This window comes from Myodes glareolus, chromosome 7 (genome assembly GCF_982192425.1).
Source record: "Myodes glareolus chromosome 7, mMyoGla1.1, whole genome shotgun sequence".
Taxonomy (NCBI): Eukaryota; Metazoa; Chordata; class Mammalia; order Rodentia; family Cricetidae; genus Myodes; species Myodes glareolus.
The window spans coordinates 35,307,840-35,326,181 of NC_142032.1; the positions used below are offsets into that span (position 1 = coordinate 35,307,840).

At 44.8% G+C, this 18,342-nt stretch overlaps 1 long non-coding RNA gene across 1 annotated transcript in view; it reads left to right on the forward strand.

Moving 5' to 3' along the window:
- The first annotated feature begins 18,220 nt into the window (after positions 1-18,220).
- The window catches only part of LOC146893617 (uncharacterized), a 39,733-nt gene continuing 39,611 nt past the window's right edge, over positions 18,221-18,342 (forward strand). The window contains exon 1 of the long non-coding RNA XR_015738368.1: positions 18,221-18,309. This is a non-coding gene — a long non-coding RNA (uncharacterized LOC146893617). The remainder of the gene's footprint in view (positions 18,310-18,342) is intronic.

An 18,342-nucleotide genomic window follows, 5' to 3' on the forward strand; every position in this document is an offset into this window, starting at 1 on the left:
TTGTATATTTTAATGGAGTAAGTTGGTGGGGCCTGCTGTTGAGTGGATACGCTGGATATAGACTCCTTGTCCGTTACACAGTCGGCAAATATTTGCTCCCATTCTTTAAGCTGTCTCCACTATAGTGAGTGTTTCCTAGTCAGCAAGAGGACTTTTAGTTTCTTGCAATCCTAGTAGTCCATTTAGCTCTCACTGCGGTTTTAAGGCCTGGGTCAACAGATTTTTACCCATCACAGTGTCCAAAAGAATTCCTCCATATTTTCTTTTAGTGGTTTCATAGTTTCATGACCTGCATGTCAATCTTGTTACATTTTGAGTTTATCATTGTAACTGGTAATGAATAGGAATCTACTGTCTTTTTTTGCATATGGATATACAAATTTTCTCATACTATTTGTTGAAAATGTTAGTTTTCTGCAGTGTACAATAGATGTCTGTTGGTTCTATTTATTCTGTGGTGAACTTTAATTTAGTGTTTCTCTGGTGATATTCTGTCTAGATGATCTACATCTCCTGTGAAATAATGCTGTTGTACACTGTAAAGATCTGTTACCCGTATTATTTTAATAAAATGTTGATTGGCCAGTAGTCAGGCAGGAAGTATAAGTGGGGCACCGAGACTAAGAGAATTCTGGAAAGAGGAAAAATAGAGAGTCAATCACCAGCCAGACACAGAGGAAGCAAGATGAGAATGCCTTACAGAGAAAAGGTACCAATCCACATGGCTAAACACAGACCAAAATTCTGGGTTAATTTAAGTTGTAAGAGCTAGTTTATAACAAGCCTGAGCTAATAGACCAAACAGTTTATAATTAATATAAGCCTCTGTGTGTTTACTTGAGACTGAACAGCTGTGGGACTAGACAGGACAGAAACTTCCCTCTACTAATGGCGCCCAAATGTTTGGCAAGAATTTCCACATAAAACCTGAGAAAGCTTTAAAGGGGGGGGGGAGTCTAAACAAACAAAACCAGGGTAAAGTGCAGATTCTCGATAACCATCTTTTCTCTGGTAGGTTCTGTTTGCAAGCAGAGGTGTGGCTCCTTTAAGAGAGACTTCCTAACTCAGTGTTAGTAGCAAAAGCTGTGCAGCTCTCTTAAGAGGCCCTGCTACCTAACACTTAAATGTTGTTTATGAGCAGCTGGTAGCATGCTTCTTGGTGGTGGAATAAACCCAGAAACTCTGCGGAGCTGTGGCAATAAATGTGGCTTCTGCCAGCACCTCCATCATGAAGCTAGACTTTCAAAAAGTGAAGAAGTGGTATGGAGTCAACTGCCAAAGCCATAGCTTTAATCCCAGCTATTTAATCCCATCGTTTAGGAGATTATTGTTGTGCAGGTAAATTGAGTCTAGTTATACTTGCTTTATGTATTTAGGTACTCCAGCATTTGGTACATTGTCATTGAATACTCTACTTCCTTATGTCTTTTTATTCCCTTGGTCTTATGGTCTGCTTTATCTTAAATTAACTTGTCTGTTCCTGCTTCTTTTTAAATTCTGTCTGCAAGGAATGTCTCATTTCATCACTTCCTTTTCACTCTGTGTGTGTCCTCGGAGGTAAACTGAGTTTCTTGTAAGCAACTTATGGTTGGATCTTCCTTATCCACTTAGTAATTACTTTTTAATTGGCAAATTTAGTTCTTTTACATTCCGAGTGATTATTAATAGTGAAGGTCTTACAGCCATCTCTCTTCCTCTCTCTCTTTTCTCCCTCTCACTCCTTCGCCTCTCTTTCCCTCCCTCTCACCTCTTCTATTCCTTCCTCCTTTCCCCCCCTCCATAATCTTTCTTGACAGTTCACTGAATTACTTTAATAGTGTGTTTTGATTCCTTGCTCATTGACTGTTGTTTGTATACTATCGATGTTTCCTTTTTGCTTTGTGGTTATCATGAGGCTCATCTAAGCAACACATTTTGAGAGCTTGCTTAAAGCTTCTATCAAGGGTTGCAGATACCAATCTAATATACACTTTACCAAAGACCTGCCCTTCTCTATAGGGGAAATTTATTTCCTTCAACTGATGGAGCACACAGCTTCTGGAGGGAGGAAGGGGACAGACACCCCCACCTAGCCATCCAGATCAGCTGAATCAACCCTGGCAATCAATGAGGTAACTGATGTCACCGTCAGATCTCCCTCACATCTAAACAAAACCTTTTGAATATAACAACAACAACAAAAAAATCGAAAATACAGAAACTGAAAATCATTAGGATGGGAATAGAAACAAAGGTGACCAGTAAGATGGTTCAGTGGGGAAAGGCACTTGCGGCCAAGCCTGATGGCCCGAGTTCAACCCTCAGACCCATATGGTAGAAGGTAAAAACTGACTCCGGCACATTGTAATTGTCCTCTGGCCTTCACATGAGTACCATGGCCTGCACCCCACCCCAAAATATTAATGTGAAGTGTTCCTACATTAACTCGTTCCTGTTTTGGTTTAATCTGAAGAAAAGCTGCTCTGCCGCCGCAGATAACTCCAATTAGACCAGATTAGACCAAATTAAAATACCCACATTTAACAAATGCAGCACTCTTAGGAGGCGGGGGCCGGGGGGGGAGGGGACTGACCCTTGTGCAGAGAGGAACAAGGATTCTGCGGAACTGGGCTAGGGCCATTCATGCCATATTCAGGCAAATAAACTGGCTATGCCCGTATCTTGAAATTTTGAGAAGCTAAATTCAAAGTAATGGTGATATTTCAAGATAGGAGAACATTAAGTAAGGTGTAGTTGTTGCTTTTGTCTTTTTTTTTTTCAGTTTTTCGAGACAGGGTTTCTCTGTGACTTTGGAGCCTGTCCTGGAACAAGCTCTTGTAGTCCAGGCTGGCCTCGAACTCACAGAGATCTGCCTGCCTCTGCCTCCCAAGTACTAGGATTAATGGTGTGCACCACCACCACCTGGCTTGCTTACTGTCTTAAGCCAACTTTCTACTGAGAGTTGAGAACACAAAGCCGAGCAGGAAAATATGAAAAATGTCTGGTTTGTCAAGGAAAAGTCATGAATGTGTTATAAAGTGCAGACAAAGTGAGGGCAGGTGAAGTAGCTGTAACTGTTACAGGGATCATTACACAGAAGAAAATAGGGGAAGAGCCTTGGGGGGACAAGTCTACCCAGCGAAGGCTCCAGGGAGGAAAAATGAGATCTTAATTTGAAATTCTTTTGTTTAAGAAAGAAGTCTATATGTTTACAAGATGAAAGACCCTTGCACAGAGCGTGTTTCATGCTGGGTCCACTGTTCCTACAGGAGTACCTTGGGAGAAGCTTCCCTACATTCTTGCCCACAGGCATTCAGAGGCCACTGCAATTGAGCTGAGAAAGGACCACGCTACCTCTCCAGTTTGCTGCAGAAATTGTCCGTATGGGTCTGGTTTTTCTGGCAGGCCGAAGGCAGCAACAGTGGGGTCGTCAGGACTAACAGCAGGTTCCAGAGTAAAGCAGGTGGGGCCAGCCAATGCAAGGCAAGATCAGATGCCAAGTAGACCTGAGGAGGCCATTGTGGGAAGCGTGGAGGGTGAAGCCTAAGCCGTAATGGAGGCCTGTGGTGCTGGTCTTGCTAGGAATATAGAATCATTGCTAAGGAAAGTCAGAAGAACCCACCTCGCAGAGACAGCATATGTAGAGGATCATCGCATCACCGCAAACCAAGCCTGTCGGAGCACAGATGATCCTACCACATGCTCCGGCTACCAAGCATGGGGCTGCAGGAAATAATTTTGTCCTTCTGTCCAGCAGCTGAGTTTCTGTCTTGCTTTGATCACATCTTCTGCCTTTTGGAGTTTGATTTTTAAAGAGTCATGGGTCTGAGTTACATTTATCAGTGACTTCTGCTCTTTTTTAAAATACCTATACTGAAACCCATTTCAAGGGTTCCAAAACGTTGCAACCATCTCTCTGAATGAACTTTTGGCCCCCTTGGAATTGTGAAGTCCTTCCTGAATCCCAATAGCCCAAACATTTGTTTCTGATACTGCCTCGAAGCTCCCATAAGCTGTCTCATCCCTCCTTATTTTGTTTCCTCTTCTGCAACTGCGTATTTTCAAATACCCCGTCCTCAGACTCACAGATTCTTGCTTCTGTTTGATCTGTGCTGTCATTGGTGCCTTCTGTTGCATTTTTAATTTCACCACATGCTGCTTTCAGTTCAAGACCATGTTTGATTTCTTATTAATTGCTTCCATCTCTTGGTTAGGTGTCTGCTTTGGGGTGCCCTCCCCACAATCACTGAGCCTCTTTGAACAGATGTTTTAAATTCTCTGCTAGTGCTGCCATCCAAGGCCTGCCCGGTCAGCTGCTAACACTTTGAATATGAGATACAGTTCTGTCTTCTGAAAGCTCTGGATGTTTGTCGGCGTGGGACACCTCCTGGGCACTGAAGGAGCCCTATTTCTTCCTGTGTCATGGCTAAAATATGAAACAATGCTCACAGGCTCCTGTGTCTGGTTATTGGTCCTTAGTCGACCGTGCTCTTAGGAGAGACAGTACGAGCTTTGGGAGAGAGAACCCAGACGCAAGAGTGTTCCGCTGGGAAATTCCTTTGAAGGATAGATCTGGTCCCCGTACTATTCTCTCCTTCATGCTTCCCATCCACCATAAACATTCTATTGTGCCATGTTCTTATCATACCTGGCTGTAATCTCTGAGGCTGTGAGCCAAAATAAGTCTTTGACGCCTTAAATTGTTTCCCACAGATTTTTTTAGTTGGTTTTCTTTTTTTACAGCAACACGAAGTCCCAGCACATTCCAGTCTTCTTCAACTGGTTTTCTGTGTTGTTTGAGGCAGAGTCAAACTATGTTACTAAGGCTGGATTGGAGCTCGCCGCATAACTCAGGCTGACCTTGACCACATAATCCTCGTGCCTCATCCTCCCAAGTGCTGGGATTACAGGCAGGTACCATCGAAGCCACCCTAAACTGTTCCTTCATTTTCTGAGCCTATATTCACTTCCACTAGATCAGCACTAGGTGGTGCCCAGGTCCAGATTTGTCAGGAGTTTGCTGTCCCTTCCTCTGTACTATAGGGCAATCCAAACCCAGGGTTGTCTCAAATAGTCTTTTAGTCAATCGTTTGGGAGGCAGGGGCAATATTTAAGGAAGATAGTATGTTGCCACAAGCCCTCTCCCTGTTCCAGGATAATTCCAGATGGCTCATCTGTAATGACTGACCTGTGCTCAGATAATTCAAGGTTCTGTCTAGCTCACTGTGGGTAGTCACCAAAAAGAGACCGCCTTTGTCTTCTATGTCAAACCTCTGCTCACCGAAGTCATAGGCTCTCTCATATCCTGATCCCACAGCCCACAAAGATCAGCACAACAGTAGCAATAGTTAGGATCAAGGTCCATACCGCTATGAGCTGTGTTGCTTGGGTGGCCCTGTGGTTCAAGACCCCTGATCTGTGATGCTGGCTGGAAGAGACGTGATGACCTGGGGCCGCATGTTCTTCCCCTGGCATTAGAATTGCTGCAGAGGCTCCACCCACAGTGGATGAGCCTGAGAATAACTTTCCCAGGTCGAGCTCTACATCCCAGGATATAGTCAGTCTTATGGCTACTACCCCATCCTCTTCCAGAAACAGACTAAGAAGCACACAGAAGATTAGGAAAGTAAACTTCTGGGTATTTCTACAGAGGGTCAACCGAGGCAAGAAAGGAGAAATCCATCATAGCTTTTATTTTTCTCTGCCTCCAGGTACCAAGAGGGAGGTTGTTCTGCTTGACCACATCTCTCTACTAAAATGGGTTGAAAGCTTTGAACTGTGAGTCAAAATAAGCCCCCCCCCTTTAGTCGTTGTAACAGACACTGTATCATAGCATCTCTTACAGTGATGGAGGTACTAAAGGATACCATTGAAGCTGAGACAATGCTAATACTTTGGGGTGAGAAAATGACACTGTGAGCCTTTAACAAGGCAGGTACAAAATTTTGCAGGGTAGCCACTGATTCACTGAGTTGTGCTGTTAATGGTGTATAGAAATAATTAAAGAATGGTTAAGGAATAAAGTTAAGTGAACAGGGCATTGGTTAGTTCTGAGAAGTGGAATGTTTAGTTTACTGGGGGGGGATGCTTCTAAGGTAAAAAAAAATTCACAATTCTTGTGCAGTCATTATTTCTATTTTCCATTATCAACAAATTATTATTGCCTATGTGATTTTTCTTTATATATTTTTCTACCTTTTGGTGGGCTCCAATCGCTCTGTTATTTCTCCCTAGTTTAATGGAAGGCTTGGCTTGAGTTTTAAACTGGAGGAAGGCATTTGTTTATCCATAATGTGCTCTGGTCTTCATCATTATGTGTGCATACTTTTGCCTTACAACTGGGAAAAATCAATATTTTATAAGGTATGTTGAGTAAATACTCGCACGAAGCTTTATAATTGAGTGAAGGGGAACAAATTTATTTTCTTACAAAGCCTTAAGTGTCCCCTCCACCCAGTCGCCGGCTCCTCTGCCACCTCTGCACTTGCTTGTCCGCTCCCTTCAGGCGAGTAACTTGATTCATCCATTCCTTAGTTTCACTGCCATGCTCAGAACTGGGAACACCTGCAGGACAGACGGCTTCAGGAAGAACAGATGTGCAAAGCTGATTTGGAAAAGCAACCAGCGCTGCACGGATGAAGTAAATGGTGGCCCGGGGCCATCCGTGAGCATTTATTAGTCACCTTGGTTCCATTTCTGCACTTAGCACACTGAGCCCCAAAAGGAATGAGATACTCACTTTGCCCCTCATGAAATCACTTGCAGCTTTCCTGCCACCAAGCCTTGCTGGCGGCTTTCACTACGTGTGGATTCCCGTCTCTCAAAAGAGAAGTAATTCCTTGTCCAGATAGGAGGCTGAAAAGAAGGGGCCAGGCCTCCTGGGAACAGTGCGTAGCGGGGAAAGGTGTTGTGGCTCAGAACCGTGAGTGTCGCCATGGGTTTGGAATCGCCATTGCCTCCTCATGAGGTGACATCTGATCCCACAGCTGCTTCATGATCACTGTGTGGCCGCCGCAGGACCCTGTCCATCTGTCCACTGTCACCACGTGATCAGTATTGGAGTACCGCGCCTTTGACAGCAGGTTCTTAGGGACTCCGTAATTTCCCCTGTCTACAAGCTCCAAGATTCCTGATTGAAATTATAAACTGACTGGCAGGAAGAAAAATTGATGAAGGCAAGGTGCTGGAGACAGTGAGTCAGACTCTGGTCTCAGCAGAGTCCCTCCTAATGCCTTTGTCGTCAGTTGCAGGCTACATCATGAGTCTCCTTTGAAATGACCAGTATTCATTTTCCCTTGGCTTTGTCTCCCATAAAATCCCCAGACACCCAGTAGGGAGCAAAGCTGGCCCTTTCCTATGACCCTGTTCTTTCTTGGCTCTCCTGGCCTCACTGCTCCCTTCTCTCACCAGCCCCAGGGCAGTGGCTTTTAGGACTCTCATTTAGCAACACACAGAAACTAAAAACGAGTGTTTAAGCTGAACCTGCTGCCAGAGCATGTGGGCCTGGGAGTGCTGGAGGCTTCCCCATCTGCAGAGCATGGTCCACTGCACAGATCCCATTACCAATAACCAGTTCTCTTCCAGAAGCGAGGAAAGATGGTCACTGCCCACTGGGCTCATGCAGTCCCAGGCTTGCAAATACCTCCAGGAACGTGAGAAAGAAAAGCCAGACCCAGGGAAGGGTTTGGCTGAGAGTAAAGGGCCACATAGCCATAAGCCACCTTAGCCTTGGGGTAAAGAAAGTATGCTAGAGGAAGCTCCCTTGGCAGGCTCCCCATGAAGCCTGCCAGCCTTAAAAAAAAGATGCTTCCCTCTCCTGGCAATTAAAAAGCCACATCCTTGTCATATTCATGTATACTGCCCTCATAAAACTGCAAGCAATGCACTTCTGCAAATAGATGTGGCTGGTCCTCCAATCTCAAGTTCATCTGGGCTAAAGCTTTCAAATCTTTTGCTAATGAAGACATGACATAGGCCAGCTGGTCAGAAGTGGAGCCTAGGGGCCCTGGTGTCTCAGCTTGTCGATGGCCTAAGAGGGATGCCTGGACTCGGGAATGGTGAGAACTTCTCCGTGTGCAGCCAATTTGCTCCACTCAAGGCTTCCTTCAAAGTTCAACTGCTCTTAACTGGGCAAGAAAGTGCAGTGTGAAGCTGGCCATGGCGCTGGGATGGCAGTTTGTTAATCTCGTGTTCTTGAAAGAATTCGACAAGTTGGATAAAGTCTGAGAAAAATTTGCGGACCTCGCAGTTTCACCAAGCCCGAAGACATCAGACGAGGGCAAGTGGCCCAAGAGGCCCCACACTTCATCTCGCAGAGATCCCATTTGCATCTGGCACGGTTCGGGAAAGCATGGCTGTTTCCTTTCCAGTCATCAGAGCCACATGTTTATACTATAAATAAACATGGCATTATCCTCACCATACTGGAGATGGTTCTTTATCTAGAACACTCTAGGAACTTTTTAAAGAGCTAGCCACTTCCTGGTAGAGTTGTGCCTGCTTGTGGCAGATTCAGAAGTCGTGGGTGGTGCCTTAGCCTAGTTCTGTTTAAGGTACCATGGTCCCCTCCCTACTCTTCACAAAGGGGAACCTGTTCCCATTCAGGTCCCTCTGCATCGGTATTTCCATCCCTCCTTCCATTCAGAACAAGGATACGGACACCTGGCTTGCCTAGCTCCTAAGCCTATCTTTAGTCATAAGAGAGAGGAAAGGGAAGATGAACTGTCTAGTTCCATAGTGTTTATATCTTCTAGCTACAAAGAGTAATGATTTGCCAAACTGTTGCCAAAATGTAACCTGTATTCTCAGCCCTTTTATGTTGGCAGCTTCCTGAGCCAGCAATTCTATCACGAACAACCTGGCTTATGATGCTAGCTTATTGTAACATCCTCAGCATCGGTTCACCAGACCTGTGGGGCTTCTCTCAATGCCAACGCCTCCATACTGGAGCCTTTGGGGAAGAGGTGAGCTCTTGAGCAGTTTCCCAGCATTCTTCGGTGCCAGTAAACGTTAACAAGACCCACATAAAAAGATTTCCATGACCCAAAAGGTTTAGGAACCATCAAAATGTTCCTTTTGGAAATTTTCATTGGAAATTAGCATAGTAAAAACTTTATGAAATCCCATAATAAAGTTTTTAATCCAGAATTTTCCAAACCCATTTGACCCTTGAATGCCTTCTACCTACACACCTCTGCAAACACAGTAAAAGTTTTAGGGGGATGGGACACCCCCTAAGGTTAAACTGTTAACAACTGAGCATAGACTTACTTATTAAATGAGGCTCAGCTATGGCTTATTCAGGGGCATCCTGGGCCAGAACTCAGTGGAACATGGTTAGTTCTGACATGGTTCTTATAAACCAGGTACTGTACTAAGCCTTTAATCCTTCTCTTACGTCACTTAACCTTCACCTCAACTCCATGAGCAGGATCCTGTATACATCTATTTTGTAACCCCTTTTTTCTGCCTTGCCATAGTCCCAAAGTGATTAAATAGCCTACCAAGGTCACATGTCTTGTTGGGTGAAAATGAGTCCAGGTTTGCCTGGTGCCAGTCTGTGGCCTTAGTTAGAGAGCCTTCCGCCTCCTGGTAGATGTCAGTCTTCAGTGCATTGGGATAAGGGGTGATATGGATCAGGAAGGCAGAAGCTGCTGACAGCGGGCTTTGGAATCGAGAAGGCAGAGGCTTTGCTGTGTTGACTCTATCCAGGTCAGTTGCTACAGTCTACTTAACCACTGGAATGATGGATCTCACTCAGTACCTACCATGAAGAATCCTAAATTGGGAAATCAGAGCTGCTCGTCTTGGGGTCAGTCATGGGCTTATATATTGTCTCTCCATCCTGAGAAACTCAGGGTTAAGCCTCAAAATGAAGGCTTGTAATTGCTAAAACCATGATCATGTGTCGTGAAACTGAGATAGCATCTAGGTCAGTGTGGTCCCTAGATCAGCAGCATCAGCATCAGCTGGAAACTTGACAGATGGCCAAGCCCTTGGACAACATTCCAGACCGACTGAGTCAGAATCCCTGGCAGTGGGGCCCAGGGAATTATTTTAAGGAGCTAGACATTCAGAAGATTCTTAGAAACTCTAAAATGTGAGGTGCCCTGCTCTAAGTAGTCCCAAATCTCTTTTTATAGATGAGAAAACTGTGTCCCGGAGATCAGGTGACTTAGCCTTTGCCCTGGGGTGCACAATGGTAGAACTAGATAGGCCCAGTAGAACTTCCACTTGTCCAATACCCATAGTCTTTTCTTTTGGTAGCAGTACCCAGATTTTCCTTGCTATTACCTTCTTTCTCATTTTGTTTATGCTGTTTGCATGGGACTAACCCAATGTTCCAAGATTTAAGGGTTGCGTCATGATTTGGTCTGGCCAAATAGCATAATTTATCACAACTGCAATGCCAGTCCAGCCTTGGATACGCCATGAGGGAACAGACATATGACTAAGCCAGGGCAATGAAACAGGCTTATGGGATTTTTCTGGAATCCTAAGAAAGAGGAGTGTTCTTTTTATGAGGTTGATAGCTATCAGGATGCTGTCAAAATGCTCTATGTAGCATGAAGCCCACCCACAAAGACATCCTGTCCTGTCTGAGCGATGCTTCTCACCTTGTTTGCCCTCCTGTGAGCTTGAGAACTTTGGTTTGTACCATCAGCTCAATTGTCCTGGGTGCAGATACCTATTTTATACCCATGGAGACCGTCAGCTCATTTTGTCATGGCATACTTCCTGAACACATGGCTGCCTCTTCAGACTTGAGATTTATATACGGTTTACTAAACATGATAATGGTCACTGAACTCTAAAAGCCATAATGTGGACTGAGATCAGAGTCATTAAGTCATCAAGGACATTATGGTTCTTATCTTGTACCTAAAGCTTAAGGTGTTGGAAGACATGGAGATGCAAGGGGGAAGGTCTTAGTTGGAAGATTAAGTCTTCTGGGGCCTGAATACCCTTTAAGGGTGTATTGAGACCCTGACCCCTCTCCTCTCTCTCCCTCATTTCCTGCCATCATAAAGTCAACAGTTTTGTTCTGCCACATGTTCCCTGCCATGTTTTTCTGCCTTGCCAGAGTCCCAAGGTGATGGTCCAAGCAGCCATGATCTGAAACCTCTGAAGCTGTGAGCCAGTTTCTCCTCCTTATAAGCTTATCAATCTCTGGTATTTTGCAGAGCGGCAGAAAACCTAAGAGGTGGTGATCCTTAACTAATAAGGCCAGAGCCTTAGCGTCGCTCTGGCCCCTCCCACTAAAGAGAAGCATGGACGTCAGAAAGTCTAGGATGCTCTCCAACCCCTTCAGAGAGGAAGCAATAGCTCAAGGCTTTCACGATAGCCCTTCTGCGCTCATGCTGTGCAGCTTATCAAAAATCCTTCCAAGTGTCAAAATATTGGCACTTAGATGTTAAACTCTTCAGTTCCGTTTCCTTCCAGATCAGCTCGTAGTCAGGAGAAAAAGCAGTCAGTCAAGAAAGCAACCTCCAAGCCAAGTCCAAGTGCAAGAGCACATTTCGTGAGCACCGTTTTCCAGGTACTGAGATAGACTTCAGGAAGCCTCATCCCCTAATCCTGGAGCTAGCCCCGTGAGGTGCAGGCTGTCTGCTAGCATCCTGTATGTGCCTGCTGGATGCAGGGCACCATTTCCAGTACTCGCAGATGTGTTTAAACGCACTCACTCATTTTGTCCTTCCTGACTATGACGAGGGTTCCATAATTACAAACCAGCAGGCAGGCACTTTGAATCCTAGGCATCCGGCACAGAGGCTGTTCACTTAACTGCTCTCTAGTGCAGCTTAGGAGGTGTTGGCACAGCAGACAAAACCCACAGGATAAAGATATGACCCGCCTCCTTTCAGTGGTCAGTAAGCCCAGCGTGTTCCAGGTTGGAACCCTCACCCTGAAAGCAGGGACTGAAGTCTGTGATACCTCAAGTTTCTGTTGCTTTTGTCTCTATTCCAAAACACTGAAGATTTTTGTTTCACTACCCACAAAGTAATGAGACCTCCTGAACTTTCTCCACAACAGGGTTTCAGAAATGGAAGCCGACTGGGGATCTGAAATGAGGAAACCTGACACTCGGTTGTATGAGCAGCATGCGGTAGGAATTGGGGCACTGTGCTTATTCAGAACAGACCACAGAGGCCCGGGGTTGAGAGACAAGATGGCCTTGTGTTGGGTTCCCAGAAACGTCCCTAGTTGTTTACAGACACCCCCACTTGTTTCAAGAGGGTAGAAGGAGGGGGCATCTGATGTTGGAAAGCCTGCTTTGTGGGTGGTCTGGAGTTGAGGGTTTTCTCTTCCTCAGTTGTAAAGATTATGTCGCCCTCCAGAGAAGCCTCGGGGAGACCCCAGTGACCGTGCACATTATGAAGTACTCACACTTTAGCCCTGGACTAAATCATGTCCCTAAGGGTTATCTTAGCTTATAGTGAGACTCTGTGTTTCATTCAGTATGATAAGAGCCTTTCTTTTTTTTCTTTCCTTTTTTTTTTTGTTTTGTTTTGTTTTGTTTTTCGAAACAGGGTTATTCTGTAGTTTTTAGAGCCTATCCTGGAACTAGCTCTTGTAGACCAGGCTGACCTCAAACTCACAGAGAAGCCTGCCTCTGCCCTCTGCCTTCCAAGTGCTGGGATTAAAGGCATATGCCACCACCGCCCAGTTGATAAGAGCCTTTCTATGTGAACCAAACAGGATACAAGAACAGGAGGTGCTGGTGAGCGCCATTTACGAGCCCTTGCTGCTCTTGCAGAGGACTTGGGCTCAGTTCACAGCACCAGATCCAGTGATTCCCTACTGCCTGTTGTAACTCCAGCTCCAGGGGGCCTGACATCCTCTGGCTTCTGGATGTGGTGCACATAAACACACTCAGGCACATACACATCAATTTTAAAGAAAAAGAGTAAAGAATGGGAAATGTGTGTTTTCACAAATTTGTGTGATCTAAGTGTACTACTTACAGCTCACATGCCTCATGCAGTCCAGTCTAAAAATCAAAAACTTTGTTTAAACATGAGATTTAGAATATTTATATAAAACTTGATTGTACAGTTCTTGATCAAGAATGTTACAGATGACAAAATCATGTGGCAGTGTCAAAACGTTGGGCACACGGGGAAGCCAAAGCTGCCACACCATTCTAGTTCAGTGGTGATCTCTACAAACCCCAGAATATGTGGGTAGGATAGTCACTAACACTTTTCCCCTCTGAATAAACCGTTTCCAAGCTGTTCCATCCTCATAGCTTAGTGCAGCACCATGCTTAGAATCCAGTTCCTAGCTGAATCTGCAGCTTAGCTCTTCTCAGCTCCTCTTTGTTTTCCATTGATTTCTTTAAAAACAAAAGCAAAAACAAACAAATGAAACATAATTTCAAATTATTTTAAAAACTTTTAAAAAGTGTTTGTCTGCATTAATGTATATGCACCATGTGCATTCAAGTGCCCAGAGAGACCAGAGAGGTTATCCTCTTCCCTGGAACTAGACTTGCAGATAGTTGTGAGGCACTGCCTGGCTGCTGGGAACCAAATCTGGGTTCTCTGCAAGAGAGGCAGGTGCCTTCCACCCTCCTCTGACGCCAGCTTTGGGGGATCGGACATCCCTGGCCTCCACATATGCTGCACATACATATACTCAGGTACACACATAAATAAAACAATTGAATGACGAGTAGGAGATGCAAGAGTCACATCCCTGCTGAGGCATCTCCCCACCCTATCACTATTCTAAATGGGATATAACAAAATCAGTTTCTTAAGATTTATTCTTTAATTGACAAAATACATAAATATATGGACTTATTCTATTCATGCTGTTGTGACATTTTTAAATATCCTGGGATGGCTAAATCAAGTTGACAACATCCATTTCCTCACATACTGACATATTTACCTTCATTTATAGTGAGGAAAATTAAAATCTACTCTTGTCACTATTTTCAGTCCTGTGCTATTTTTAAATTTTGCTCATTATGATGTATATATTTGTATGATATATGGAGGGGTACAGACACACTTAGGTATGTATGGTGCACTTTAGAGGACAACTTTCAGAAGTTGGTTCTCACCTTCTCCAGTGGGTGACTGAACTCAAGCCACGAGGGCTGCGTGGTAAACAAACACTTCTACTCTGGGGGCCATCTTGTCAGGCCCAACAATTAATCATCAGGTTTTATAACAGATACGAATTTATTCCTTTAGTCTAACTGCAATTTTGTATCTTTTGACCAACAACATCCTTCTAATCCCTTCCTATTATGCCCAGCCCCTGGTAGCGTCATTCCTTTCTATTTCGGCAAATTCCACTTTATTATTCTTGTATATAATTGATGTCTTGTGGTATTTGTTTTCATAAAAGACCGTTAGAAAATTTTTTTATAGTTAAATAGTATTCTATTGTGTACACGTGCCACACTTTCTTTAGCTGTTCACCCACTGATGGGTACTTTGCTCGATTTCACACATCCCAGCTCTTGTGAATAAGACATCAGAAAGCGTAGGGACCCACATGCACCTTTGTTGTGTTGATTTTATGTCCTTTCAACGTACACTCAGTAGTTACATCTGGTAGATGCTTGGTCCTGTGGCAGTTCTAGTTTGATTTCTTTTGAGGAATTTTCTATTCGTTTCCATAGCAACTCTACCACCTTACATTCCCAGCAGCAATGGACCAGGGTTCCCTTTATTGTACATACTCACCAATCCTTGTCATTTTTTCAGTACGGATAGTAGCTGACCTAACAGGTGTGAGGTGGCAGCTCCTTGTGACTTTGATTTCATTTAGATTTTAATTAGCAAGGTTGAGCTTTCTTCCATGCAGCTGTTGGCCGCTTGCTCATCATCCTCTTTTGAGAACCAGATCTTCATATCCGTTACCCATTTGTAATTATTTGTAATTCGAGTCAAGTTCTTTCTATAGTGTGCCTATATAGCGAGAGATATGGATGTATAACATGGCATATTTAGAGTGATGATTGTTTCTTCTGTGATACGTAAGTCATTTAGTTTGGCGAAATTTCCCTGAGGTTGTCTTGGAAACTGTGAACTGTCCCAGGTACATGACAGACAGGAACCAACAAGAGAAGTACAGGAGGGGGAATTCGGCTGTCATTAAGATTGATACCATTTGCAGAGTTCAGTGCAGAAAATGTTAGTTTGAGGGGTCAAGCTACCGGCCATCACTAGGTCTTTTGACATTCACACTTTCCTCTAAGACACAAAGCTAACGTTCTGAGGACTCTGAGCTATTGATATTTCCTTCAGAGTTAACAAAAAGCTGGTATCACCCTCCACTCTTGCATAACCTTCTTGGGTTCAGTTTGTATGCTTGCCAGTTATAGAGGCATCCTACAGAGGTCAAAGTGGAAGAGGGGCCATGGAGGAACTGGAATCTCCTGACAAGCTATCAGATACCACAGTGTGATGTGACTGACCCTCACAAGATACTCTATGACTAATACAACATATTTTAAATCCGAATCTAGTCCAGCTTCGTGCTATCATTCTAATATACATCTATTCTTGCTATTTCTACATCTCTCTAGTCATGGTTAGCGGGGATTTTTCTGCTCTCTATATCTCCCCTCCTTTCCCTTTCCCCTCCCCCCTTACACACATCCAGACAAGCCCCTCTTGCTCGCCTCCATTAAATCCCAACCTTCCCAGTTCCATCACTTTCTTTGTTCTAGCCTCTGAGGATTGCTTCTGTAGCTTTTCCCTTGCCTGGGTACAGTCCATAGGAGCCTGATGATTTGGCGCCCTCCAGGGGCACATTTGTCAGCCCCGTCCTACTCAGCGGTGAAGGGGAAGGACCACAGGGGCCTAGAAGGACCACAGGCTTCCTAGTGTACCCGGGATTTTATTTATTTATTTTTTGTTTTTCTTTTTTTTCAAACATTTTATTTTATTTTTTGCTTTATAAATAATATCATCCTCCCCTCCTCCCATTTCCCTCCCACTCTCCCCCTCTCTCTCCAGTCCTAAGAGAGAGCAGGGTACTCTGCCTTGTGGGAAGTCCAAGGCCCTCCCCTCTCCATCCAGGCCTAGGAAGGTGTGCATCCAAGCAGACTAGGATCCCCCAAAGCCAGTACTTGTAGTAGAATCAAATCCCAGTGCCACTATCATTGGCTTCTCAGTCAGCCCCCATTGTCAGCCACATTCCGAGAGTTCAGTCTGATCACATGCTCATTCAGTCCCAGTTCAGCTGGCTTTGGTGAGCTCCCATTAGATCAATCCCACCATCTCCGTGGGTGGACGCACCCCACTGTGGTCCTGAATTCCTTGTTCATCTTCTCCCTCTTTCTTGCTCTTCAATTGGACCTTGGGAGCTTTTATTCCCTCCAACTCTCCTGTGCCACCCCTCCCCCACTCTCAAGTTGTTAGCCTCTTCTCCTGTGGCAATTACGTGTGTGTGTGTGTGTGTGTGTGTGTGTGTGTGTGGTCTGTGAATATATTTAAAAACAACCCACTGAGTCTATTTTTGTTATCTGTGTATATATGATTTCAGGGCTGACCAGTCTTCACTGTACAATAAATCAGGGCGTTCATTTCTGGGCGAGACTAATTCTCCTTTATCCAGTAGTCATTAGTTGACTGTAGTTCTTGGTCTAGGCATGGACCCCATGACCTTTCCCCTTCCCGTGTTAATACATTCATTGATACTGCCATTGTTCCAATCTTGTCCACGAGCCATTTCTAGGAGAAACTGCTTCACAGCAGACTTCTTGGTACTCTGACTCTTACAGACTTTCTGCCCCCTCTTCTGCAATGTTCGCTGAGCCATAGATGCAGGAACTGTGATGTAGATATACCCACTGGGGCTAAGTCCCCCACAATCTGTTTATCTTCTGCATTGTGTCTAGTTGTGGTTTCTGCAATGGTCTCCATTTGAGGGGTGGTAGCCCCGCTTATTTGTGCTGCTTTCCTATCAGAGAGGGTCGTGGGGAGGGAAGGTGAAGCCCCTGGTCCTTCTTGGTGTAACTGGAACTTGTATGAGACTTGAAATGCTGAGAAATGACAAAAACCTAATTCTGTTCTCTCATAACCCTTTAATATCAGAGAAGCACCTTTTCTTTTTCACCTGTAAAGTGGGGTTGATGATATATAATTTGAACACTTGGTACAGAATGAGATTGGATAACCATTTAGAGATTAGTGTGAAATCGTCCAGAGGTGTTCATATTCTTAGTCCCCAAATCTTAGGGGTAAGTCCTTGGTATTTCTGGAGGTGAGGAGAGTGAAGACCAAGCAGGTGCTGCTCCTAGGAGGTCATTCGCTATCTTGAAGATTGGATCAGATCCAGAAATATTGGTCGATCTCAGAATGGAGGGATGGATGCTTAGGTCTGGTGGTCTGTGTGTGAACATGAGGACCTCCACAGTGTCCTGGTCCCCAGTTCATGATGCTGACTGCCCAGCTTTTCCATGGGCCCTGGGCCTGTGTGGGCCAATCAGACAAAGACAGAGGCTCTTGTTTGAGTTTTCCCCTATGGCTTTAGGCGTCACAGTCATTGCTTTGACAAAAAAAGAAAAACAAAACAAAAAAAAAACCTTGGATTTTATCTGTTCCTTCCCTGAAAATCAGGTCATGTTGTTTCCAAAGACAGTTTTCTAAAGGAAGATGTTTGTACAGGGAAAATCCCCAGACTTGCCAGCATCCTCATAGCGATGTTATCAGCCGTCCATGTCAGCACTCCTAGAGAACGGTTTGTTCTCCTCCCGCTCGCGATATCGGTGGTGTGTCTCATGGAAGAGGGTGGGAGGGCTCGGCTAGAACTGACCTGTATAATGAAGAGCCCAAGCAGAGCTTCAGGGTTGTTAAGCCTCCCTCGGCGAAGTTAAATCATCACTAGGACTTGGGCCATCTGTGGAAAGATGAGCCGAGCCGTCTGCTCTCAGGCATTGGTGCCTTCCATCATAAAAATTGCAGACTATCAAAGCTAAAAAAGAAGCTTGAAGCTTTTGTCACTTCAGCTCCTTCCCATGACACACGTGAAAACTCAGTGCCAGACAGGCGGCAAGTTTCCCATGGTCACTAGAAAGGGAAAGCACCAGGACTTGAACCTGTAGCTTTTGACTCCCCCGTACAAAACTATCGTCTCTTTAGCTGAAGGTGCCGAACCTTGAGGAATGAAGACAGAAGGATGTTCTCAACCATATTTACAAGCCCACAGAGGGCCTGGGCTAGGAAAGGTGGGGAGGAAGTGGGGCGGGGTGAGCGGCAGCCCTTTTACAGGCCAGGGCAGATGTTTGGGTCAGCCAGGAAACCTCTCTGAAGTTGGTGTCCTGGGAGGAAGAGAAAGGCTTTGGCTCTGGAACATCTCTTTAAGGTGTTTACGGACTATTAAATCATGTGTATGTGT